Below are 1,911 nucleotides of genomic sequence, written 5' to 3' on the forward strand. Positions count from 1 at the left end.
AAAAAAAAAAAGGCCTGGCATGGTAGTTTATGCCTGTAATCCCAGCACTTTGGGAGGGCAAGGCAGGCGGATCACAAGGTCAGGAGATAGAGATCATGATGGCCAGCGTGGTAAAACCCCATGTCTACTAAAAATACAAAAAAAAAATTAGCCAGGTGTGGCATGCGCCTGTAGTCCTGGCTACTCTGGAGGCTGAGGCAGGAGAATTGCTTGAACGTTTTTCATTCTATCCCCCAGACTGGAGTGCAGTGGCGAGATCTCAGCTCACTGCAACCTCCACCTTCCCAGTTGAAGCAATTCTCATGCCCCAGCCTCCCCAGTAGCTGGGATTACAGGCCCCTGCCACCAAGCCCTACTTATTCGTCAGCTGTTTTTCATCCCCTTCAGGGAACTGAGGCCCATGGAGGACAGGGCCAGGTCTATCCTGTTTGTCACCATATTCCTGGTGCCTAGCATGGGTCCTGAAACAGAGCTGACTGAGGTAAATATCTGTTGAATGAGTAAAGGATTGATTGAATGGTTACTGTCCTGGCAGCCAGGACTACTGAACTCTAAGCTGGCTGTGTGACCTTAAGCAATTGGGTTCCCCTCTCTGAGCCTCCATCTTAGCCTCTGTAAAATAGATCAGGTCAGTGTTATGCAAACTTTTTCAGTGAGAACCCTCAGTAAGAACATTTTGTGGCCGGACATGGTGGCTTACGCCTATAATCCTAACACTTTGGGAGGCTGATGTGGGAGGATCACTTGAGGTCATGAGCTTGAGGCCAGTATGGCCAATATAGTGAAACCCCGTCTCTACAAAAAATACAAAAATGAGCTACTCGGGAGACTGAGGTTCGAGAATCACTTGAACCTGGGAGACAGAGGTTGCAGTGGGCCAAGATCACGCCACTGCACTCTAGCCTGGGCGACAGAACAAGACTTCGTCTCAGAAAAAAAAAAAAAAAAAATACATTTTGCATCCTGCCGGGGCACACTGAAATTGGGTTTTCACAATGTGTATAACATTTCCTTTCTTATGTGGAATGAACTCTGATATTTTCTTTTTTGATTTTTGGGTTTGTTTGTTTGTTTTTTGAGACAAGTCTGGCTCTTGTCGCCCAGGCTGGAGTGCAATGGCGCGATCTCGGCTCACTGCAACCTCTGCCTCCCAGGTTCAAGCAATTCTCCTGCCTCAAACTCCTGAGTAGCTGGGATTACAGGCAACTGCCACCATACCCAGCTAATTTTTTTGTATTTTTAGTAGAGACAGCATTTTGCCATGTTGGCCAGGCTGATCTCGAACTCCTGACCTCAGGTGATCCACCCACCCTGGCCTCCCAAAGTGCTGGGATTACAGGCGTGAGCCACTGCACCCAGCCTGAACTCTGACATCTTCTGTTTTCTTCTATTCTACTATTTCATTTTATTTTAAAGACCGAGTTTCACTCTTGTTGCCCAGGCTGGAGTGCAGCGGCATGATCTTGGCTCACTGCAACCTCTGCCTCCTGTGTTCAAGCGATTCTCCTGCCTCAGCCTCCCGAGTAGTTGGGACTACAGGCATGTGCCACCACTCCCAGCTAATTTTTGTATTTTTAGCAGAGATAAATTTTTACCAAGTGGGCCAGGCAGATTTCGAACTCCTGACCTCAGGTGATCCGCCCGCCTCGGCCTCCCAAAGTGCTGGGATTACAGTTGTGAGCCACCGTGCCTGGCCCTCTACTTGAATTTATGTATGTATGTATGTATGTTTGTTAGACACTGCAGTGAATGCATTCTTTTTCATTTAAAAAAAAAAAAATGCTTAGGCAGGACACAGTGGCTCACGCCTGTAATCCCAGCACTTGGGGAGGCCAAGGCAGATGAATCACTTGAGGTCAGGGGTTCAAGACCAGCCTGGTCAATATGGTGAAACCCCGTCTCTACTAAAAA

This window comes from Colobus angolensis, unplaced genomic scaffold (assembly GCF_000951035.1).
Source record: "Colobus angolensis palliatus isolate OR3802 unplaced genomic scaffold, Cang.pa_1.0 Scaffold93, whole genome shotgun sequence".
Taxonomy (NCBI): Eukaryota; Metazoa; Chordata; class Mammalia; order Primates; family Cercopithecidae; genus Colobus; species Colobus angolensis.